Here is a 26345-nt window from a genome sequence, read left to right on the forward strand (position 1 = left end):
AATATTTAACATTTGTGTCATAAGTGGGGATATGGAACAAATCGACAAAAAGTCATTTTTTAAAAAAAATTTTTGCAAATATGTTCTATATACTATTATTAATAGACTATTATTATTATTTATAATATTATTATATACTATTATTAATATTTCAAATATAAATATTTTCTTAGTCAGCTCCACGCAGTTTTGACGCAAAACATTAAAATGCGATTATCTCAAAATTGGCAAATTTCGTATGGAACACTTAAGCATGACACCGACTATATGTGTTTTTTCATATTTCGGGCCAGAAGTATGGAAACTTATACCATCGTTAAGGGGGCAGCGAATTCAAGTTGTTACAAAAAAACCAAAGGCATTTGAGAGGAGGTCTTAAACTGCTTTTTCCCAACATTTTGTGTGGGAGGTACCAGAAGGATTGGACCGATAGAGTCCAGAAGAGATAGGAGGCCAGAAAAAATGTGGAACTTGTGTGGGATAGGTACACGATGAGGTAGACCGATTTTGCCCATCTTCGAACGTAAACAAAGTTTGGACAAAATATTACGAAGCTAAATTTTGGAACGTCTTGGTTGATCCGTTCGGTAGTTATTGTGCGCACTATCCAACCAGACAGAGAGACGGACATGACTTATTCGACTCCAAGTTGTCTGAAAAAATTTAGTCCAAACATACTTGGGGTCTAAAACCATTATTTCGATGTGACACATTTTTGGTCGTATCAAACTGTATATCACCAATATTTTTGAAAATTTAACATAGCTGAAGCCAAGGTTTACCCTTTTAGAACACGCGACTTTTGATTGTATATTATACAAATTAAATATTTTTGGATAAAATGAAATGTTTTTGGACATGGCAAAAAATATTTGCCTTAAAAGATAATTTGCGTGGAAGCTGTGGCTATGTTTATGTTAAAAAATTGGTAAAAATGGGTTGAAACCACCATGTCTTTTTTTGTTTTCTCTCGATTTGTGAGTAAACCATACTTCTCTCGATTTTCCTGTCAAAGTAAAAGTAGAAGCAAACTAAATAAGGATCATCTCACTTATGTATTATTTTTCAAAATTTGAACTGCTTCTACCATTAAATGATGCTGACATTTTGAAGCCAGATTTACAGTGTTTTTTGAAATTTTCTTCTAATTTCATTCCGCAAACAGGTTTTTCAAAAAATCAAATAAAGGATTGTAGTACTTGCGATTCTGAGTTATTTGATACGTATATTGTGAATGTAGTCTGCACAGCTTCATAGATATCTGCATCCAAATGCGGAAATTTTATGCGAACATTTTTCTAAAAATCATATTTTTGTGGCCCAATTTTTACAATTGTCATTCGATTTCCTCGTAGTCTATTGCACATTTTAGTTTTTTACGTTCCGAATCCAATAAAATATTCCTCGTGAAAATTCATCTACTAAAACGCGAGTTACGAGAAATTCCAAAGTAGAAAAATAACCTAAAATTGTTTTTGGAAATATCGCGTATTTTATCGCGTTTTCTGTGGTTCGTTTCCACCGCAATGAAACAAATAACACAGCATCTTCGTTTTAGCGGAAACAGAGATTTGAAAACTTCACTTATAAGGGAGCTACATTCATTTTATCTCAAAAAATAGTGTGTGATGCCACATCCACGGTTCATGATTGATCGCCTTGAAATAGATATATATCGATGTAGATTTTCATGGTGGACACTGAAATCGGATGCGGACAAAAATTGTATGCACTTTGCGCAAATTAGCGATATTTTATAGGTTTTTTAATGCTAAGATGCAGCCGATGCTACATCTTAGAGTCCAAATTATGTTTCGAAAAATATATACAACTTAATAGATATGGTCTTGCTGTACATGAAAATCACATGCGGACAAAATGATTTTGATAATTACGGGATTTACACGTATTTTAAAATGCATATAAATTAAAATAGGTTATTTGACCTCTATTTCCATTTCAGAAGCTTTGAGATATATCCTCATCAACCCAATTACCTTCCCTAATGGGAAAGCTTTAATATGAATGTCAATAAAGCAAAATCCGTCTTTTTTATTGGGAGATTTAAGCAAAATGAAGGAAGTATTCCTATAGATTTTTACAATATTTTCTACTACATAATGCATGTGAAAAAATATTTTTTCAAACAAAAAATTATTTTTTTGACCAAAATATGTGCTTATATTGGCTGTAACATCGAAACTATAACACCAAACTGTATGATTGTAGTCTCATTAGATTCGCCGTGAAGTTTTGATCCACAACAAATGTTTATGTAAATTTTATGACCACTAAATGGGCTTTAATTTTGAAAAAAATTGACTTATATTCAATAATTTATCAATTTTATGTACATTCCGCGAATTCTGTGTAACATTTTGCAGGTATTATGCAATCTATTCACTTAAGTCACTTCTAGAGAACTTTTTTGTAACAATTGTGCTCATTAAAATAATTAGCGTTTTTATAATATTTTCTTTCTTAAAAAGCGAAATAAAAGCGACATAACTTTTGTCCGCAACAACCAAAAATTGGCTCGCGACCAGATTCGTACTGGGAATTTTTTCTAAACCTATATATCAAAAACTGTTGATGTAGCTCGAAAAAAAATTATACTTTTTTTCTGAAATGGAATATGAAATAATTGGCAATATTCGTGATATACCCTTTTGAGCCTTAAGGCTGAGAGTACAATAAAGGCCGAGGTATAATAAAAACAATTGCCACCAAATATTTGCCAGAAATGTACATTATGGTCTTGGAAGATGATTATGCTTAGAGATCTAAAAATATTCGAATGAAGAAATCGGTAGAAATCATTTATAAAGTCAACAATTTATACTGTGTTGTGTTCAGCATTTTCAAGACAAATTACAAAGAATTCACATTTGATAGGTTTATAAGTCCAAAAACAGAAGAATTAAGTAAATGTACTTAGAAGTTATAGAGAAAGACGTGGGGAAGGTGTATTAATCTTCGCAAGGAACGTTCTTAAACCAAAGCTGCGTTTAATATCGAGTAATGGTGACAAGATAGAATATATTTTAATTGATCTCAACTCCAACGATAAGAAAATGTTGTTGTGTTGCATCTACCGGTCGAATAACACCATCGATTTTGGTGACTTCAATGGTATTTTGGAAACTCTTGCCCTGGGGTACCATGAAGTAGTCATGACGGGTGACTTTAATTCAAATATTCTCGTTGACCCAACTTTAACAAATAACATGTTCTCGTTTGGTCTATACCCTACCAACAAAACACGCCCTACTCATTTCTCAACTTCTGTAAATACACTGCTTGATTTATTCTTTGTGAGCAATCCAAATAATATTCTCCTTTATGATCAAATTTCTGTCCCATGCTTCTCCAAGCATGATTTGATATTCTCATCTTATGATTTTAACATACATATAGTTGAAGAAACGCATTCTTATTGGGACTTCAGAAATACAGATTACAACTACTTAGATGATATGTTCAGTAAAATTGACTGGAGTAAATGTTATGCTTTAACCACTGTAGATCAGCAACTTGCTTTCCTTCAAAATAATATAATTTTCTTGTACAATGCAACTGTTCCTATTAAAACCAAACGAACCAACACGAATAGTAAGCCATGCTTTAATACCCATATCAAAAATTCCATAGTTAACAGAGATAAAGCGTAGTCTAGATGCAAAAGCTTCAAAACCCCGGAACTATACGATGAATTCCGAACAGCGATGAAAATCGTTAAGACATCCATTAGTTCTGCAAAAACCGATTATTATGCCAATAAATTCAGTTCAGCACTAGACTCGAAGCGTAATTGAAAAAAAGACGTCGGTTTTGGTAAAACTAAAAACCTTGGACATTGTCACGAAGACACCGAAGTACTCAATAAAATATATTTTTATTCCACTGATGATGTAACTCTGAATCACACAAGTGGTGAAGGCAATTTTGAGTTCAGTTTTGCAGATATTAAGTCTAATGCTATTGGTCCTGACGGTGTTGACCCAAAGTTCATTCGAATAGTCATTCCTCGTATTATACCATTCCTAACCTACTTTTTTAATAATATCCTTACCTTTAGCACTTACCCAAACGATTGGAAGCATGCAAAGATTATACCAGTGCCCAAGACAAATAAAGAATATAGGTCCATAGCTATTCTGTGCTATTTTTCAAAAAAAAAAAAAACAAAAATCATTCACAAACAAATCTCTCAGTATCTTCAAAGAAAATCTCTGCTAACTGATTTGCAATCTGGTTTCAGAACTAACCACAGTTGCATTACAGCACTGTCAGAAGTTTCTGAATCTATTAGGGGTGATATTGATGAAAATGAGGTATGTTTCTTAGTCCTCCTTGATCATTCAAAAGCGTTCGACACCGTCGACCAACAAAACCTCTGTTCAAACTACGTCATTTTTTCAGCTTTACTACTACATCAACAAAGCTTATAATGTCCTATCTCACTAATGGAACACAATCGGTTTATGTTGGGTCATCGAATTCGTAACCATTAGCAGTTGGAAAAGGAGTACCTCAAGGATTGTTGGTCCACTTCTTTTTTCAATGTATGCCAATGATCTCCCTGATCAACTAATTTACAGTAAAGCACATATGTACGCAGACGATGTTCAAATTTACTTGAACAGGCAACTGAATGACATTAGTCAGTCCCTTGTTAAACTCAACAGTGATCTGCACAATGTGAGTGAATGAGCCAAGGCAAATGGTCTATTTTTAAATCCTACTAAATCAAAATGTTTGATTATACACAAAAATAAAAAAATGTCTTTAACAAATATCGACGTATATGTTAACAACGAAAAGGTCGAAGTTGTACCCACTGCCAAAAATTTAGGGGTTGTCTTTAATAATTCACTCAGTTGGTCACATCACATAAACACAGCCGTTGGGCAGACATTTGCGAAATTACGTACACTCTGGTTAACGCATTCATTCACACCACTTAAAATACGATGTCTTAGCTAAAACTATTTTGGTTCCCGGGTTGCTATACGGAAGTGAACTCTTTGGAAATTGTGGCACTTTGCGTCGTGATAAGTTAAATGTGGCGTATAACTCTATAATAAGATACGTATATGGATTAAGAAGAACCCAAAATGTTTCCCTTTACGCAAATTCTATTTATGGGTTCAGTTTTAACTCACTCATTAATATAAAGTCATTGCAATTCCTTCACGAGATCATAACCAAAAAACACCTAAAAATCTATTCCAAAGAATCAAATTTGGCAGATACAAAAAAGGGAGAAAGATTGAACCTCTAAGGCGACGAAGCCTAGTTTGGAACACATTACTACACAATTTGCAGAGTATCAGCAATGCATATATTTTTAACAAGTAAGCAAAGACTATAGTCGGACGGGGCCGACCATGTGATACCCTACACCACAACCTCTAGGAAGTAGCTATGTGGAACCACTTTGCACGCTGAATGTCCGGGTATGATCCCCAAGCCTGGCCACATCAAATCAAACGGTAATGATGCAGATACTTTTTGAGTATTTCAGCCATGAAAAACTTCTCTAGAAGTGGCAACTTAGGACTCGCCTTTTGGATTCGGCGATAAAAAATACGTCACATATCAATTACATAACATGAATCCATTGGTATAAGATAAGCCTCCCTAGTCCCTACTGTGATATTTGTGGATCAATTACATAAATTATACATTTCTAAACAATATGCCAAAATTGGAAATTTCACATTGATTGTGGGTTTATTAAAGATCTATCGTCCTCACATATGCTTGGTAATGCAAGCAGTTTTGTGATTTTCAGGGCATTTCAAAAGGAGTTCATTGTGGTTATATACATATTTTATATCGATAGAAATAACTAATAATGAATAGAAATTCAAATAATTTGCATGCAAACAAATTTATAAATCCCAAAATTATTCATATTCAATTACACACCAAGTAAGATAGTATAAGTCAGCTCCCCTAACGGTGATATATGTATGTACCTTCAGCATCTGACCAAAAAAGAAACAAACACAATAATTATGCCATATAAAAAAATCTATATATTTTGTATTTTGTAGGTAATGTAAGGCTATGCCAAATCAATTGTAGTAAGCCAGCTTCTGATTTTTGAATAAGTTTGAGAATTATTTTTGGAAATTTTGGACCATTTTCTCAGGAAGTATGGACTTATACCGTAAAATTGTACCGTTGCAATAGGTATCGTGAAAAGAACCTTCTTCAAACAATTCCAATATATCCAAGACTGGTCCACAAACTGCACTTTTCCCAAATTTTGTGTAGGAGGTACTCGAAGGACCGGATTGATATAATCCATATTCCAACCTGATACATTATTAAATGAAATAATAGGATGTTCAAAGTTTGGACCAATCAGAAAATCCCCTTGAGAGTTACCTTGCGGATTTGCCATTTTAACTTTTGTGGGGGAGGTGCCCGAAGGAAATTAAACTATGTTTGGGCAAAAAAAATACGAAGTGCAAAATTTGGTTCGAATAGGTAGATCCGTTCGGGGAGTTATAATGCGCACCAGTCAGCTAGACAGTAAGACAGACAGATGAACGGACAGTGCTAAATCGACTCCAAATTGTTTGAAACGAATTTCGTCCAAACATACTTGGGGTCTAAAACCATTTTTTCGATGGGCACATCTTTGGTCGTATTTTGTATACTTTATATTAACCTAAAGGCTAAGGGTATAAAATAGGGGCGAAGCGATCCCATGCTGCAATATTTGTATAAAAATTCAATTGGACAACTGAACTGAAAATTTCTCTGTCATGATTGAGACAATTTGTAGTATGAGAGGAAATTGTGGTTCTCTACTCAAAACCCATTATATATTAGGCAGTAGGCCAGTTATCTAGCAGACACATTATTGCAATTTGCATCAGGGGAAATATCAGTATTCGTTTTCCCATATGAAGGCTACCTTGCCGGTATGTGCCCTCCAGGAATTAAAAAATGAGCCAAAAATAAAATTTGTATATTTTTTATACAAAAGTAATGGTCCATTTCACCCGCTAAGTAATATCGGATCATTATCCAAAATTGTGGCCATCTTATTCGACCTAATCCCTTACCTCGTGCAAAATTTCGTGACTATTGAGCTATAATTGCGACCTCTAGTGTGTTTTTGATTATACTTCAAGCAAAACACTGGATATATTAAGCTGTAACTCTGTTATCTGAGCACGTAAATCAACGTAATTTGCATCAATGGAAAGGTCAAGCGTTCCTCTTCCAAGTATAGCTTACTTGCCCGGAATGTCTCTTCCAGGAAAAAAAATATAAGCTGTATATTAAAAATTTTCACAATTTTCACACAAAAGTTGTGGTCCATTTAACCCTCTAAATATTATCTGATCGCCATCTCTAATTGCAAGCTTTTTCTTTGTCATATACTCTTACTTTATTTAAATTTTCCAGGCGATCGGACTATTACTGCGACCTACAGAGCAGCTACAAAATCGAATAAAAATTATGTTTTTGGTCCATTTCACCCGCTAAATATTTCGCAATCATCACCAATTAAAATAGCGATCTATTCTGATGTGAAACCGACCTCCATACCAAGTTTCGTGACGATCGGTCCATAATGGCGGCCTGGAGTTTGATTACAATTTATAATGGACAGACGGACGAACGGACACACATCTCAAAATCACTTTATCTCGCCGAGATATGAAGATTGGTATACCACATTGGGGGTCTACGACGAATATTTCGCGGTGTTACATGAATTTTTACCAAAACAAACTTATAATACCCTTTCCACATAGTGGTGTAGGGTATAAAAATAAGCTTAAAAAAGTTTACCAATCAACCAAATTATCACAATTTTAATTTAAAATGTTTATTTTGTATTTTAATTTGGAGAAATGATTGTACTTATAAACATGTAATTTATAACATTGTCTTTTTGTGCAGGTGTAAATAAATTAAATAAATAATTCCAATTTCAGACTTTCCAATTCAAAAATTAGTTTTCTATCTGAGGAAAATGCTTGCAAATTGAATGGTTCGAAGTTGTTTTGTAGGATGTACCTCTTATATGGGTCTATATCAAAACTTGTATCCAAATTTCCGTAATTTTAGTAGGATGTGGATAAAACTTCCAAATACCGAAAAGCGCGCAGTAACATTATATGGGGAACATATTGTTACGTAATTAGGGTAGAACTTAATCCCTTGTAGACGTGCTTTTTTTACGTTACAATTCAAATTCATATTTTAATAGAAATTCGTCTAAATTATATTAAAACTACCAGTTGCTTTCGTAACAATATTATATAACGGTTAGAAGACTAAGTATCGAATGTTGGCCATTATTATTCGATAATATGATAAAATTCTTTAAAATACCGAAATGAGGCTGAAACTTTTAAAATAACGAAAATCGGGAGGTACAGTTGTTATAAAAACGTGGAACTTTACTGTCAAAATTCTGGGGGAAGTTTTGGAGCCACAAAGAAGACTAACTTAAAACTTTCTGTCTATTAAGCATGATAATGAGGCAATAACCCTGAAAATGCTGAAAATAGGTGCTTATATAAAACCTGGATCTATTTATAGCAAACATTTCTTGGGGAAAGGTTTTGCAGTCCTAAAAAGACTTTATACAAATTTTAAGTCATTTCAGTGTAATAATAAGGTACCGTTCAATGGAGGGCTACAAAAAAATATGGACCTATAGCAACAATTTTTTTAGCTCCAAATTTCATAATAATCAGCACAAACCCTTCAAAATACAGAAAATAGGGAGGTATCGTTCTATAAGGGCTATATCAAAAGGTGGACCGATATAGCCCGTTTTCAATACCACACATCCTAAGTCAGACGGGCCGACATGGTTATTTCGACTTAGAATTTTATGCTGATCAATATATTTCGCTGTGATCCAAAAATATTTCGATGTGCTACAAACGTAATGAAAAAGTTAATTATAATCGTACCTACCATATTATGGTGGAGGTATACAGATTAGGCCGGGGCGATTTGAAAACCTTAATGAGCCCTTCGCGTTTCTTATTCTTGGGATTGAACTGAGCAAAAAAGTCTACTAGACCATAGGTCTATCGTGAAAATCGAGCCTCCCGATTTTGACTTTAAGTTTTTTATCCACGTTTTTTTTTTTTGACATTTTGGCATATTACAGCCAAACCATTGAGATTTTCGATCGAACACAAGGCCAACAATTGTAGCCAAGATAGTAGTTAAGAACTCTCTAATACATCGCAAAAGCATTGGAACGCTCCTTCAGGCGGTTTTGGCCTTGAGAAGGTGCAAACTTTTCGAACAATGTCGATAAATGTCACTGTGCTACAAACGTTGACCAGAAAAATATTTAAGCGTTCTGATGCAAAATTATATCATGTTGGGATTCATAGACAATGCCTTTAGTTCGTTTGTATCACATCGTTTTACTTTTTTATAACGGTAAAAGTAGTGAAAATCTGTGTTTCTTACATTTTTAAATTTAAACAGACATATAATTTTCAAAAATATAATATTTTTTGTTATGTTCAGTATTTATTTTGAAAATTGTGAGAAATTCAGCTATAGTTTTTTTTTGTGGGGGTTTTCAGACTTAAACCACTATAACTTAGCAATTTGTTAACCGATTTAAAAAAAATAATAACTTGTTCGAAAGATATTATTCACCCCTTTAAAAGGAAGAAGGATCACTAGAAATTCGTTGTGAGAAAAAGAAGATATGTCTGTTTAAATTTGAAAATGTAGTGTTATAAAAAAATTAAACGGAGTTACCCAATCGAAATAAAGGCATTTTCGTTGTCCATGGATCCCAACGCGATATAATTTTGCATCCGAACGCTTAAATATTTTTCTGGTCAAATTTTGTAGCACAATGTCATTTATCGACACTTTCCGAAAAGTTTGCACATTCTTAAGGCCAAAACTGCCTGAAGGAGCGTTCCAATGCTTTTGCGATGTATTAGAGAGTTTTCAATTGCTGTCTTGGCTACAATTTTTGTCTTTGTGTTGGATCGAAAATCTCAATGGTTTGACGTTATATGCCAAAATATGTAAAAAACGTCAATAAAAAACTTAAAGTCAAAATCGGGAGGCTCGATTTTCACGGTAGATATATGGTCCAGTGGACTTTTTTGCTCAGTTCAATCCCAGGAATCAGAAACGTGAAGGGCTCATTAAGGTTTTTTTCCTTCCACACAAATCGCCGCACCCTAATACAGATATTGTAGTAATCAGAATTACAAGGCCTAGGTTCGATAAGCTGCACTTAAGCAAAATGTTGAACTTCTGATGTAAGTTTGAATGACATTTTCTATGTGTAAAGTTTCGCACGAGCAAAATACATAAATCACAAGTTGCCGTTATCATAAGTCATTTAGTTTGGTGCGGGCAGCGATTTTTAGACTTGGACTTACACCTGAAAAAAATTGTGCCTTCGTTATACGGCCGTGAGGACAACTGACTGAAAAATTCCAAAACGATCCGAGAAACGCCTTTATAATGCATTTGTTCGAAATATTTCGAAATTTGTGTGGGAAGTACCCGATGGAGTGGCCGTGATGACAACCCCCTGAAAAATTCCAAAACGATCCGAGAAACGCCCTGCCTATTATTGCGACATCTTTGTGGACACACAACTCCACCGAGGTGTCACCAATAAAAACGTTAAAAAATTGGGTTGGGCTCCCTCAAAAAAGCAACATACGATGAAAATCAAACCATGATATGCGAATCTGCATTTAGTGGGTTCGCAGTTTATGCATTTACACATGTACTCGCCAAGTACAAGGCTGATATAAACCATATAGGAGGGAGTACGATGGATTGGTAAAGTCATCACAACAACACCTTAAGGCCACGCAATGTGTTATAGCTGCCTTTACACAGACCATGAGTTTGGTAGCGGATTTGCAGTATGTTGGAGGTTAAAACATATCGCTGATTTACTCAAAGAGTGACATAAACCAAAAAAATGTGTTTCTTGAGTTAGCAGTTTCTATATATTTTTTTTTTTGATATCTCCAAAGCTCAATGAGTTACAGCTTGTTTTCCAGGTGTTTGGCATAAATCAACAAAAAAAATTTTTTTGAGTTTATTAAGCACTAAAACACTTCAAATCATGCTTTTTCTTGCACAGAAACTTAGCACTGATATCTGGTCCAAGTATTTTGTTTGTTTCTTGTGTAATGATCTTTTTTAAGCGGGAAGTCAAATTTCAATCGGCAACTTAAAACTCGTTTTTCTCGAAACTTGATTTTTTGATATGTGCTACTCTTTGAGTAAATGTGTGATATGATCTCCAGCTTCACCCCGTTGTATGGTAGGCTTCCTACCATTCCCATAAAAGCTCAATTTTCAACATCAGGTTTATTTGCGCTCATGGTGCCACTGAAGTCAAGGACGAGCAGATCAAATATGGTAACATGGGGTGGCCTCCCAGCTCCGATTTTCTCGAAACCAAAAGGCTAGAAAAAATCCTTTAAAGAGAAAATTGTAAGTTACACGAAGATCTGTCTTCTCCCAAATGTTGGCATTTTGTGTCATAGATATGATTGCCGATGCAAGCGGTTTTGTGTTTTTCAGGGTATTGTAAAAAAACATTCGTTGGTATATGTATTTTGTGATATCTTGGTTATTTTTGTCGTATCAAAAATATATTCCATAAAGTTAAAAGACAACAACAGAAGAATAGAAATCACAATAATTTCCAGAGAAAAAGTAATTACAAATGTCAATATATTCATATTATGAAATTTGTGGGGTTTGTGGCGCCTACGCCATGATAGGGATGCTGTGGGTGCTCAGTTGAAATAAGAAATTACCACTCCGAACAGTTCTGTACCAAAGAGGTTTCAGACAAGGGGACAGCCTTTGGTGTTACATCTTCAACTTTTTGCTGGAAAGGTTACACGAGATACAAACGTTAAAAGAAATAGTCAAGCACCCACATATTACATGCTTATGCAGACGACATTCACACATGGGTCAAACGCTAAAAGAAGTAACTCAAACCTTTAAAAAAATCGAAAGACAATCTACTAATGTGGATCTGGTAATAAACGGCGACAACACCTAAGACACCGCTTGTAGAGAAGTTTTAATATAGAATAATTGTTCCACAAACATCCCATAAGGGACAAGGGAGACTTCTCTCATATCAATGAGTGCACCCCGATTCATATTAGCTCAATGATATGGGACCTACTGTTTATCGCCGAGTCCGAACGGCGTGTCTTAAGACACCACTTTGTAGAGAAGTTTTACATGGCTGAAATACTCAGGAAATGTCGCCAACATTACTGAGGGGTATTTTGCCACCGTTGAAAATTTTGATGTTGACTGGCCGGGGAATCGAACCCACGACCTTCAGCGTGCAAGGCGGGTGTGCATACCATTGCACCACGGTTTTACATGGCTGAAATACTCAAAAAATGTCGCCAACGTTATTGAAGGGTATTTTGCCAACGTTGAAAATTTATTGTTGCCTGACTGGGGAATCGTTTTAAAAAAAGTGACAAATCCACCCATGCTGCTATGTATGTATAAAGATCCAATTGCATTAATACAAAAAGGGGGAATGGGAAAATGTGGTTCTCTACACTAAACCGATTATATACATATTAGGCAGTAGGCTCGTTATCCAGCATACGCGTTATTGCAATTCGCATCAGGGGGAAAGGTCAGTAGTTTTTTTCCATAAGTAGGCAACTTTGCCGGTATATGCCCTCAAGGAAATAAAATATAGACCAAATATATTTTTTTAGTAATGGTCCATTTCACCCGCTAAATAATATCATATCATCATCCAAAATTGTAGGCATTTTCTTCTACCTAAACTCTTACCTTCCTGATTATTGAGCTATAATTGCGACCTCTAGCGTGTTTATGATTGCACTACAAACAAATAACTGAGTATATTAGGCTGCAACTCTGTTATCTTATCATATACACCAATATAATTGAAATCAATAGAAAGGTCAAACGTTCCTCCTCCAATTATTGCTTACTTGCCCGGAATGTCTCCTCCAGGAATAAATATATAAGCTGCATATTAAACATTTTCGCAATTTCCACACAAAAGTTGTGGTCCATTTAACCCTCTAAATGTTGTCTGATCGCCATCTCAAATTGCAAGCTTCTTCTTTGTCATTTATTCTTACATTATTTAAAATTTCGTGTTGAGCGGATTATTATTGCGACCTACAGAGCCGCTACAAAATTGGATAAATATTATGTTTTTGGTCCACTTCACCCGCTAAATATTTCACGATCATAACCAATAAAAAAAAGGGATCTAGTCTGGTCTAAACCCGACCTCCATACAAATATTCGTGACGATCGGTCCATAATTGCGGCCTGGAGTCTGATTACAATTTATAATGGACAGACGGACGGACACACATCTTAAAATCGCTTTATCTCGTCGAGATATGAAGATTTGTATACCAAATTGGGGGTCTCCGACGAATATTTCGCGGTGTTACATGAGTTTTTGGAAAAACAAACTTTTAATACCCTTTTCACATAGTGGTGTAGTGTACACAGAAAAAAATATTTCAGGAATTTTTACATATTTTCGTGATGTAGTTTGTTCATACTGTACAGGTACCTCATATAAGATACATGTGCAGTTTCTTATTTTCATCCGAAAGCCACTACTTTTTCAAAAATATGTACGATTTTCATGAGATACAAAATCACTTTCCTTTTTTTCCCTATATTGCAATATTTGCTCTCATATTTCCTCTCTTGGTTGGTAAATGCTCTCAACTTTGTTCTCGTTTTCTTTTGAATGGTCTCGTCGTCTCACCATCGTATTGACAATGTATCAACAAACCACAACACAACCCCCACCATCGTCTCACCATCAAATTTAAACTACATCAACAAGCCACACCACAACAACATACCTAAACTACCACTGTAGGTCGCAACAATTTTGTTGTTAGTTAACTGACAAACCAAACAACTACAGTGCGTTTGGTGTCGAAAAAACAAAGTGTTTGGCTGTATAGTTCGCAACTACAAAATTTTAATTTCTTTAATATAAAGGCAGCATCTAATATAATATAATAGTGCTGATAGACTCAACATGTATGTACATATTGTTCTGCTATTTCCACCAGACTATAACAACTACAGTGAAAATCATTAGAAGAAACGGTAAGTTGCAATAAACAAAATAAAATAATTAATAAAAAAGTAGCAAAATTTGTCTCTGGCTTGGTTAGTGGTGTGTGGTGGTTGTTAGTCAATAACAACAAAAACAACAACTTGCCAAAATTGTTTTTTTTTTCAATCTCTCAGAAAAACCGGTATTTTTTTTTTTGCTTTATGAAAGGCGTTCATGAAATGCAGAAATTTGAACCTTGGCAAGACTTTACGAGTATGAACACTATTCCTGAAATGCAGTAATTATTTTTTCTGTGTATAATTATGCAGTTCTGGAACAGACCATTTGTTTTATTTACATAATTGATTAAAGCTTTCATCTATATTATTATGTAGGTAAAACTTTCATTTTGCATTTGGTGGACAATGTCCCACCAACATTCCCTTTTATTTAGTTTAAGATGCCTTAACAACAATTTTCTAAACATAGGCAACAACACTACTGTCATTTTAAGTAAAAGGGGATTGCACAGCAATTTTCATATTCCAAAAACTACAAAGTCTTTGATATTCAGAAAACAAACCAAACAAAAATTATGCTTGAACAAGGTCGAATGCTCCAAAGAATCTCCCAGTGGTAAATAATACATGTTCGATTTCAAAAATTATTGTTGAAATCAAAGTTTTTGCTTTCATTGCAATAAATCCTGTTAAAAAGAGTTGCGAACATAAATTACGAAGAAAATCATGCGAATGTGTAGATTAAAGAGTTCATTTTGGTTTTACTCCTAAGAATGACACACTGTGTATCATTTATACCTTGGTGGACAATTTATTGTACTTTAATGCAAAGCACACATATTATTTACATACATATTTAATAGCATACATATGAGACTAATACAAAAACAATGGCAACTGCTACTGCTGCTGCATTTAAATATTAAATTCAATTTCCTTTTTCAATTAAACAACAAACCAACTATCCCCTGATAGCACAGATGTGTGTGTGTAACACTAGTCGACAAACGTAGGTAGGCATGAAGGCAGGCTGCTTTGATGATTCGGCACTTGTGTATTGAAAATTGTTAGCATCGTTGAATTTGTCCAGTCTAGTGCTTTTGTGTTTTTTTATTTCTGCTCTCTGCCGATATGAATTGTGAAGTTTTTTGTTTGTTATGCCAATTTTTTTATTTTTAAATTAAATTGCAAAATATGCAAAATTTCCAAATGTTGCAATAGTAAGGAAATTTATTTTCTCCTAGTTTTTATTTTGAGCTGTGCCATTTTTATATGAACGTTTTTTTTTTTTTGTTTTTGTTTTGTCAATGGCAAATTAAACCAATTACTGCGTCCTGCTGCGACATAAAACATAGAATATGTAAAATGTATTTGTTGGAAAGGATCAGAACACAGAAAAAAAAAACACTCTAAACGGACAACTGAGAATAAGCTTGAAAACTATTGGAAAATGTTCACATTTTTAATATTAATTAAAGAAAAACTAAATTCAATCTTCAGTTTAATTGTTCGGTAAAGTATGTACATTAGACTGTCCCGGAAAAGAAAAATAAAATAACAATATGCATTTCCTACGAGTTTTCTCTACTGGATGCATTTATTATCCAATCTATAGTAAATTGTTACACGTTCCCTCTTGAGGCTTAAAAACAAATCCCACAAAATTTTCTGAAAATCGATTTAGATTTTAGTATTGCTATGTATTAATATCTGATTGGATTTTCATAATTTTTTTAGCCACAACTGTGAACTGCATTTTTCGTCGGTTGGACATTAAATGTGGCCTGTAGATCGTTTTCGTGAAAAATCACCTTTGACCGCCTATAAATTTCTATGGAAAGAAACATCGGTCAGGGGGGACATGTTAACGTTAAGGAGTCGCCATTATTTTCATATTAAGGGTTTATGGATCAGGTGAAAAAAATGGGGAATACATTACAATATTTTTTAACTTTTTGTTACAGCCTAATGTACGCACAGGGTGTCCAAATAACTATGGACAGAATTAGTGACGGAGTTCTTAATTAACGCAAGGCCTTGCAAGGGAAGGAACGACAAAGAAAAACCCAAATAAAATATCGATATGAACTTCTTCTTTACTGCTGACGATTTTAGTTCGCGGTATAATTTACAACTCATTCGCCAAGCTGTAACTCTTCCGCATTTATACTCGCCCGCTGTCTAGCATTCTTCATCTTGGAGGTTCTCCAATGTTCAAACGAGATCTAGATTCACATACGCACATTGCATACGACTACAAACAGACGAAATAATGTGAACAACTAATGGGGCATAGGTAATAAATACGAGAGAGCACAAGAGATAATAATGAATGACGTCACAATATAAGCTACAACTGAATGCTCAAAACAAATAAAGGGAGAGAGTACAACAAAACAATAGACAAGCAACAACCCCACGGCAGTGAGTTCTCTTGTACCGGATTGACCCGGAACCACACAACATCAGTGTTCCGTCCAGCGGCTGCCACTTCAGGGGACATGTGTTTGTATTTGTTTCGCTTTTCTGCTGCTCCCATATCCCGGAATGTCTGATCCGTATTCTTTTGTTCCGTGTCGGGACGGAGGAAAACCCAGACCAATATATTTGTGCTGGGTTTGCCACATCCGCATCTTCACCCACACCCAACCGTCGGTGAGATGCAATAGATGCCAGGAGTGGGTGCATCTAAGGGGTTGCTCTGGACTTGTCCACGTGAAAGACTACAACAAGGACTACGTGAGTGGCCGTCATCTGATTACGAAACTCCCTCGTCGTCGGATTACGAAACTCCCCCTCAGTCCCCTCAACAGCATCCGCACACACAGCATTTAACACTAGCCGTTGTTGCTCCAATCCCAGAAAATGCATCCTCTTTGCAATTTGATTGCAATGGACTCCGAGGCAAGATTGAGGAAATTGTGGACTTCATGAGCCGGACCTATATCAAGGTCGCGGCGGTAGCAGAACCCAACTTAACAGTCAACGCAGCTTACAGCGTTGTGATGGTAACAACGTGCTAAAGTTCTGTTCAACACACACCTAACTCTCTTGAGTCTGTCTCTAATGACCAATACATGGAATGTATTGGGGTAGCAGTAAGGTGTGAAACTTCCGAGATGGAGTTGCTGAAGGTAAATAGCTGTATCTCAGGTTACGAGACTAATATTAGCCTGCTCATAACCGTCTGGGCTGAGCAGATTGACAATTCTACGTTTGCTCGGTCAATGATGACGGTCAATGTCACAGCTCGCCAGACATAACCATCGTATCACCTGGTCTGACAAATGACGTCAGCTGCCAACCCGTCATTTCCCTTGGACCGGACCATCTCCCCATAATTGTCTCCACTAGCAGACCACCCGATTTCATCATCTCTGAAAGCCGCTCATTTTACAGTCATGGGGAAGCTGATTGGCCGAGTATCAGAGAGTTCACTAATCACCGCTTCAGAGAACTGCCCAGTCCTTCTGATGTTCGGGTAGCAATCTGGTCGAATACCCGAAGTAAGACCAAACTTCCTAGCAGAGGCGATGGGATTAGCAATGAGTGTAATGAGCTTCGCCGAGCCAACCCCAATGACCGCAGAGTCAGCGAGCTGACGCTTGAAGTTAACAGGCTGGTCGGCGCGCATAAGCGGACACGGTGCGCCTTAACTAAGTTTAAATGGAAGGTGCTTACACCTGGGAAGTTTTTGGAGATTATGAAACTACAATGCTAATAGATGAGAAATATCAAGAAACAAAAAAATCGCCGGAGGGATTTTCAAATAAATCGCGATTTAAGTTCACATTTTTAGGGGTTCTTTAGGTTTTCACGATTTTGCTGGGAAACCGCGGGTCCTATGTAAATGGCCTTAAAGAAAATTTGTAGCTGTGGAAATTCTCCACAAGACTGTCCTTTGTGATACTTTCGTAGGTTTTACCGTTTTTGAGATATAGAAGTTCAAATTGAGACAATACACTCACTGTTTCGCCTCCTTATAAAACAATATCATGCTCAGTGCGCCATAACTAACTTTTGATGAAAACCGCTTACACATGGGAAGATTTCGCGGGTCCTGAAACAGCAATGTTCATAGATAAGAAAAATAAAAATACAAAAAAAATCGCCGGAGGGATTTTTAAATAAATCGCGATCAAAATTTACAATTTTAGGGTTTTTTAGGTTTTCACGATTTTGCTTGGGAACCGCAGGTCGTATCGACATGAGTCTAACGAAAATGTTGTAGCTGTGAAAATTGTCTACAAGACTGACCTTTAGGTTTTTTTCTTAGGTTTAACCATTTTTGAGATATAGAAGTTCAGTTCAAATTTTTAGGTTTTTATCTTAAGTCTTCAAGATTTTGCTTGGAAACCGCAAGTCATATGAAAATGGGTCTAAAGAAAATGTTGGGACTAAAGAAAATGTCTACAAGATTGGATGATTTATTTTTTCCTAGGTTGTACCATTTTCAAGATATATAAATTTAATTTGGGAAATTGCAGTAATGACATTGTTTTATAAGGAGGCGATAAAGTCAGTGCATTTGCTCAATTTGAACTTCTATATCTCAAAAACCGTAAAACCTACGAAAATATCAAAAAGGTCAATCTTGTGGAGAATTTTCACAGCTACAACATTTTTTTAGGCCCATTTACATAGGACACATGGTTTCCAAGCAAAATCTTTAAAACCTAAAGAACCCCTAAAAATGTCAACTTAAATCGCGATTTATTTGAAAATCCCTCGGGCGATTTTTTTGGTTTCTTGATATTTCTCATCTACGAGCATTGTAGTTTCAGAATCTGCAAAAACTTCCCAGGTGTAAGCACCTTCCATTTAAATTTGGTTAAGGCACGCCGTGCGCAACAAGTGGTTAAATCATTTGAAGAATCACAACATTGGAACCGGTATAAGTGAATTGTGAGCAACGGTTAAGTCAGTTTCGAACCCAGGATGAAGGGAAGATAGGACCTCAGTCACGTTACGTTGACTGACCCGAAGATGCGTGCAAGTTATTTCAATCGGCAGTTAGTCGAGCACCCCGGGAGCGACAGGGCGAAGAGTAAAGTACTACGTCGCATCAGATCTCTTCCTGCCGAGGATGGGCCACCACAGTTGTGAATGCCCTGATGGAATCTCTATGGTTATGCTGAAACAGCTGGGTGAGCCGGGAGTGGAGTATCTCACTAAAGTTCTCATCTTGGTGGCTAGCGAACCTTCATTGTTCCCGAAGTCTGGAAAATGGCCAGGGTGGTACCGCTAGGATGTCGGCAATAGAAAATCGTACAGGCCGATTTCGCTCTTGTCGCCAGTAGCGGAGATCCTTGAGGCCTTAGTCCTCCCCAGCGTCATAAATAGCTATCCAGTTGCCGATCACTAGCATGGATTCCGTAAGCAGCACAGCACGACAACAGCGCCGCACGCCATCTGCACTAGGGATACGCAGTGAAATGCTATAATCGGGTTTTCGATCATTCGATCATACGTGAGGAGGCAAAGATTCTTCCAGTACAGCAACACAATGAGATTATGTCGTTGAAATCGAAGTAACTAGCCATATCCTAACTAAAATTGTTATGATCATTCATGATACACACATGTATTTCAGAATATGGTCCTAAAGCATATATAACAAGTAAAAAAGTATCAGTAGGCTTTGCCGATAGAGATATACCCTCAGCCTATGTGAATTTAAACTTTCTTTGTTATTTTGGGAGTCATATCTTTTCGAAAGATATTGCGCCGACTAGTCATTTCAGTGGGTCACTGTGTAACTTATGGACCAGTATGCCAAGAAGCAAGGACTTGTCCACGGAAAACATATTATCGCTGTTAACAGGACCACAACGAACAGCATCGGTATGCATAGAGGATCTTCGAACAAAACATAAACTGCACTTAGACACACATGTTGAAATTTTTTGGGGGATGTATCCTAAGGAGAGGACCGATATGGGCCATTTGATAAGTTAAAACAAGTAAGAAAGTATCTTTCAGCTGTGATGACGGAGAAATAACCTCAGCCACTGACCACAAAAGAAAACTAAACCAAAACAAACACAATAATGATGCCTTATATAAAATATATTGATGTTGGATCACGAGTTTGCTTTAAAATATGTATGTACCGTAATGTGGGCCTATACCAAATCATTGACATATACCAAACATGTTAAGTAACCAAACTTCTTCATAAAGGACTCGAAATATTAAATTACGTTAAACTAAGTTTGAAAGAAATTTTTGAAAAAATTTTAAAGTTGTCTTGCACAATAGTCATTTTAATATATGTATGCCAGCTGGATTTTGGAGCTTTTGGGCCATTATCTTGGGATGTATTGACTCACTCCGGAAAAAATGTACCTTGTAAATGACGCTGGTAGAACAACCAACTGAAAAAAATAAACAAAACGATGCGATGTGGGAGGTACCCAAAGGAGTAGACCGATGTAGTCCATATTCTTAGGCCATTATCTTAGGAAGTATTGACTTACTCCGCAAAAAATTTTACCGTTGTAAATGAGGCCGCTAGAACAACCTTCTGAAAAAAGGGTCAAAACGATGCGAGAGGAGCTCTTAAACTTCACTTTATCCGAATTTTGTGTGGAAGGTATCCGTAGGGGTGGACCGTAGTCCATATTCCAACCTGACATATGACTGGATGAAACAATACGATGTGCAAAGTCTGCACCAATCAGAAACTCCATGCGAGAATTATCTTGCGGATTTGCCATTTTGGTTGGTGTCGTCAGGGTTTCATGTAGCTTTTAGGCCAATATCTCACGAAGTATGGACTTGAGCAGGAAAACAATTGTACCGTCGTTAAGAGAGCCGCAAGTAGAACCCAATGAAAGATATTTCAAAACTATCCGAGAGGTGCTCTTAAACCGAAGGAGTGGTTCGATATAGTCCATATTCGAACCTGATCTGTATCTGGAAGAAATAATACGATGTGCAAAGTTTGGACCAAATCAATTGCTACTTTCGAGAGTTATCGTTCACACCATTTTACAGAACATGTTTGAACTTTTTTGGGGGAGGTACCGGAAGGAGTGGACCGATATGACCTATCTTAGAACATAAACTAAGTTTGGACAAAATATTATGATACCCAAATTTTGGTTCAAATCGGTTGATCCGTTCGAGAGTTATTGTGCGCACCAGCCAGCCAGACAGATGGACAGACAGACGGACATGACTAAACTGACTCAAAATTGTCTGAAACGAATTTCGTCCAAATATACTTGGGGTCTAAAACCGTTATTTCGATGAAGCACATTTTCGGTCGTATCAAAGTGTATATGACAAAAGTCAAAAAAAAAAATTAACATTGATGAAGCCAAGGTTTGCACTATTATAATTCGCTAAATATTGCAGTGTACTACGAAATATGACCATAGTTGGATCAAACGAAGTGTTTTTAATCAAAACTCAAAAATGTGGCTAAAAAGGTTTATTCGCGCGGAAGCTATGACCGCATAAATGAATAAAAATAGGTAAAAACACGTTGAAGCAAACGAGTTTTTTACGTTGTTATTTGATTGGCGGTTAAACCGTTTAAATTACGGATATCTGTCCAAGGTAAAAGTAGAAGAATACAAAATGAAAATTACACTTCTTATGTATCACATTTCAAAATCTTTTTGGATGCTGACATTTTGAATGCTGACATTATGGATGCTGACATTGTGAAGCCAGATTTTAGGTGTTTTTTGTATTTTTGATCTAACCGCGACGCGCATTCGGATATTTCGGAAAACATGTAGTAGAATGAAAATACTTGCGATTGCGCATAATTTGATATGTATATTGGCTATGTAGCCCAGATAGCATCACAGTAATCGACTGCCAAAGGCCAAAATTTAGAGCGATATTTTTTCGAAAAACCCTATTTTTTGGTACAGTATTTACAATATCCTTTTGATTGTGCTGTGACCCCAAGATATTTTAGTTTTTGACGGCCCGGATCATATAAATCATAGATCGTGAAAATCCATCCACTAGAACGGCGAAAACAGCAACTGCAAAAACCGAAAAATGTGCGTAAAATGTTTTTTGAAAATATCGCGGATTTAACCGCGTTTTCTAGTAGAACGGCGAAAACAGCAACTTCAAAAACCGAAAAATGTGCGTAAAATGTTTTTGAAAATATCGCGGATTTAATCGCGTTTTCTGTGGATCGTTTCTTTTTCAATGAAGAAACTGACACATCACTCGCGGTTTTGCGAAAACAGTGGATTAAAAAATTTAGTGGCATGGAAGCTGTATCCGATTTATCCCAAAAATAGTGTGTGATGCTACATCCACGGTTCTTGATGGATTTTATCGAAATATGTTTAGATCGATGTATTTTTTCATGGATGATAGTAAAATCGGCTGCGCATAAAAAGTGTATGCACTTTGTGCAAAATATAAGCGTTATACAGTTTATTGCACACTAAACTGCAGACGATGCTACATATTCGCAGCCAAAGTAAACCCTGGCAAATGTGTACAAATTAAAAGAGAAGAATTCGATGTATTGGTAAACCGCATGCGCATCAAGTGATTTTGAGGATTTCGCGATTTACACGCATTTCAAAATGAACATTACCCGATACAGTTTTATTTCAAGATTATATCCCATTTAAAGGAACCCAACATTTATTTGAAAGATACCCATATCTTCCGCTAGTTGTTAGTGTATATACGAGAAGTGATTAGAAAAAAAATGTGTTTTTTGGGTGAAATTTAACTAAAATAGAAGAATAACTCCGACCAATTTTACTTACATTTTCTTCAACCAACTCACAAAATTAATTTTATTAAATATTTTCTCTTACAAAAATATTATAAATTTCCTCAATATATTTATGTTTTTGCTATAATATGCAAACCGCTTAACGGATTTGCATAGTTTTGGTTTCATTTGAATCTTCGCAATGTTTAAATTACGTACATACATATTTTTTATATACTTTTCAGATGCATAAAAAGCCTGAATTTTATTAAAACAAGTGGCCAACTACCAATTGCTTTGAATGCTTTCCTAATTTCGCGAAAATATACAACTTTTTCACTAAAGTTATGGGACCTCAGTAAACATATATTATGTAGGAAGCCATAAATTAACAATGTTTCTCGATATAATGAATAGCGTTTTTATAAGATTTTTTCTAATAATCAGAATTGAAACCGCCATAACTTTTGCGCGCAATATCCAAAATTAGTATCTCGAACAGATTTGCGAATGGCAATATTTTCTCAATGTATGCACCAAAAATCGTTCATGTAGCGTCAAAAACAAATTTTAATTTTTTTTCAAATGGAATATTAAAAAATTCTGACTTTTCCTCATATACCCTTTATAGCCTAAAGGCTGAGGGAATAATAAATTTGGATCAAATATTAGGGGTTTCAAAGTTTGGACAAATTGGTTGCCTCGTTCAGGAGATATCGTGCAAAGCATTTTTGTGGAATTTTTATATTATTGGGGGGGATATACCGGAGGTTGTGGACCGGTATTGCCCATCTTCGAACTGAAGCTAAGTTTGGACAAAATATGACGAAGGCCAAATTTTTGTCTAAATCGGTTGATCACTTCGAGAGTTATCGTGCTCCCAACCACTACATATGGTGCTATAGGAGTTTTTTGCACCTTTTGGGTTGTTTTCACAATAATTATGGACTTGCCCCTAAAAAAATTTTTTACAGTCGTAACAGAGGCAGAGAATGCAAGTAGCTTCAACAAAAATCAAAGTGATTCGGGAGCAGGTCTTAAAGTGAACATATCCGAAACTTTGTGTGGGAGGTAACCGAAGGAGCGCACAAATATAGTCTATATTCGAACCTGATCTATATCTGGTACATATATTAGTAAGTGTAAAGTATGGACCAAATCGGTCACTCCTTTCAAGAGTTATCCTGCGCACAATTTTTACAATCATTTTTGAACTTTTGTGTGGGTGTGGGCCGATATGGCCTATCTTCGAATTTAAACTAAGTTTGAACAAAATATTACGAAGTACAAATTTTGGACCGAATCGTCAGATCCGTTCGAGACTTATATTGCGCTCCAACCACTACACACGGTGTGATAGGGGGTTTTTACACCTTTCAGGCTATTTTCCCAGGCAGTATGGACTTGCCCCCCCTTGTACAATCGTACGAAGAGCAGTGAATAGTAGCTGCTGCAACAAAAATCAAGGAGATTCGATAGCAGGCCCTAAACTGAACTTATCCAAAATTTTGTGTTGGAGGTACCCGAAGGAGTGGGCCGATTAAGTCCAAATTGGAACCTCATCTAAGTCCGGTGGAAATTTCACGATGTGAATAGTATGGACCAAATCGGTTGCTCCCTTCAAGCGATATGGCTCTTCGAACTTAAACAAAGTTTGGACCAAATTTTACGAAAGCCAATTTTTGGACCGAATCGGTTGATCCGTCCGAGAGTTATCGTGCGCTCCAACCAGCCAGACATACAGACGGACATGGCTAAACCAACTCCAAATTGTCTGAAACGGATTTCGTCCAAACATACTTGGGGTCTAAAACCATTATTTCGATGAGGCACATTTTGCCCGTCTGAAAGTGTATATACCATCGTTAGCATAAATGCTGAGGGTATAAAAATCGAAAGCTTCTGAAGATGTTAAATGTTGGGTGTTTTTTTAAGCCCGATAGAACTTGAAATTGTAAAAAATAACACAAAAAATTAAACTGTAATCAAAATTTTTTTTTATTCGAAAGATCAATACGTGACATTAACATTTGAAAATGATTTCGGGCATATGGGCACCGTGGCTGTTCTTGACGAAGTGCATTCTGGACGTCCAATTTTTGGCCACTTTTTCGAGCACTGCTGGCCGTATGTCACGAATAACACGAACAATGCTGGCCTCCAAGGCATCAATTGTTGCTGGTTTATCAGCATAAACCAGTGACTTCACGTAGCCCCACAGGAAATAATCGAGAGGTGTCAACTCGCACGACCTTGGAGGCCAATTGACAGGTCCATTTCTCGAAATCAACTTATCGCCAAATTTTTATTTCAATAAGTCGATGGTTGCGTTCGCCGTATGGCACGTAGCGCCATTCTGTTGAAACCACATCTCCTCCGGATCAATATCAACCATATTTTCAAACAAAAAATCATTGATCATGGTGCGGTAACGATCTCCATTAACCGTAACGCGAGCTCCGGCCTCATTTTTGAAGAAATAAGGTCCGATGATGCCACCAGCGTGAAAACCGCACCATACGGTGCATTTTTCTGGATGTAATGGAGTCTGTAGGGTCTCTTGTGGATTGGTCTCACTCCATATGCGGCAATTTTGCTTATTAACAAACCCGTTAAGCCAAAAATGCGCCTCATCGCTGAACACAATTTTGCGATAAAACAACGGGTCATTTGCCAACTGCTCTAGAGCGAATCGACGACTGATTTTCAAAGTAAATTTGGATAATTTCGTAGCGTTGTTCAAGCGTGAGTCTATTCATGATGATTTGTAAGAGTATACTGAAACAAATAAAAAAAAGCTTCATCAAAATTTAATTTTTTGCGTTACTTTTTACAATTTAAAGTTCTATCTAGCTTAAAAAAACACCCTATAGCTACAAATTTCTTTTGTTCAGAGACTCATAATGAAATTTGATTTGGAATCCCCAAAAAGTGAAGTATTTTGGAGATATTGACTCAGTATGGAATAAATTTTAATTAAGAGTCTAAAAGTTTGTAACGTTATTTTCTTATCAAAGTATTTTACATATATAGCTAGTTTGTTCTGGGACTTACAGTGAAATTTTGTGTTGAATATTTCTCCGTTTAACACCTTTCGTCTAAAACTAAATTTCATGTTACTTTCATGCATTAACTCGAAAAAAGAACAAAACAAAATTATTTCAAAAAATGTTTGGGTGTTTTGTTAACAAACTTGATGTTTATATTCTCTTGATATATATTGCAAATTTATTCAGCGACTTACATTGAAATTTGATGGAGAATATTTTTGTCTTTGACGTCTTCTATCTAGAATGAAGTTTTGTGGGACAAAACTTAATAAACTCAGATAAAGTACAACATTAACCCTAAAACGTGATTTTACTTTTGGAAGATTCCTGGCGTTTAGGTACGATTAAGAGTTTTGGTATATTCGGGGACCTATTATAAAATTTTATGACAAATAATTTTGTAGAATATTTTGATCTGATATGATCACATTTTAACCACTTAGCGCCGATACTTTTTTTTT

The sequence above is a fragment of the Musca autumnalis genome, unplaced genomic scaffold, assembly GCF_047663935.1.
Source record: "Musca autumnalis isolate F117 unplaced genomic scaffold, ASM4766393v1 scaffold_1, whole genome shotgun sequence".
NCBI classification, from domain to species: domain Eukaryota; kingdom Metazoa; phylum Arthropoda; class Insecta; order Diptera; family Muscidae; genus Musca; species Musca autumnalis.